The sequence below is a fragment of the Triticum dicoccoides genome, chromosome 6B (genome assembly GCF_002162155.2).
Source record: "Triticum dicoccoides isolate Atlit2015 ecotype Zavitan chromosome 6B, WEW_v2.0, whole genome shotgun sequence".
NCBI classification, from domain to species: Eukaryota; Viridiplantae; Streptophyta; class Magnoliopsida; order Poales; family Poaceae; genus Triticum; species Triticum dicoccoides.
Genome location: NC_041391.1, coordinates 69,358,513 through 69,359,321, shown reverse-complemented (window position 1 = coordinate 69,359,321; position 809 = coordinate 69,358,513).

The following is an 809-nucleotide window of genomic DNA, read 5'->3' as shown; positions in this document are numbered from 1 at the left end:
ACTAAGCTCCGCCACTGCCCGTAGCAATTGCAGACCTTGTAGATTGTGAGGTGTTTGTATGAAGAAGTCTCGATAGTTGCCCTGATGGCCTGCCTGCCGTGGAAGTATGAGGCGTTCGCGACGAAGTTGCCAGCCGCAATGGAGGCCACGTTCGTGCCGTGGCCGCTCTCAACCATGGGTTCGGAGCTGTCCAAGAATGAATCCGCATCAATAATTTTGTTGTTGCGGCGGATGCTGCCAGTTCCCTCGCACATGCCCTTCCATTTGGCCGGCAACGACGGCATCCCGTAGTCGTCGAATGTGGGGTGGTTGGAGTTGACTCCGGAGTCCAATATATCAATGATCAACCCATTGTCGTAGATGTAAATGTCCCAGATATAGCTAGCATCCGTAGTCAGGTCAAGGAACTCCGTTGTATGAGTCGTGTCGGGGTACATCATCCTGTTGTGAACCACCGGCCAAAAGCCGGGCTTCCTAGACACAACATCAAGCTCCTGCTGTGTGAGCCAAGCGGCGAAGCCGTGGAAGATGGTGTCGTAGGAGCTGACGAGGTGCGGCTTGCCGTGGTCAGTGACAACGCTGAGGAGGAACGACATGTGCCAGTCACGGTGCCCATCATTATCTGTTGTGACATGGGCGCTGTCCGCGCGAGGCTTTAGCAACACGGTGTGCACCTTAAGGCTACGGGTGGAGCGGAGGAGCAGCTGTGAAGAAAGGGGTGGTAGTGGATGGTGGGGTGAAGGTCGAGAGGAGGTGGATGGTGGTGATGAATGAAAGCGTGTAGGTTAGATATATGTAAGACTTCAATG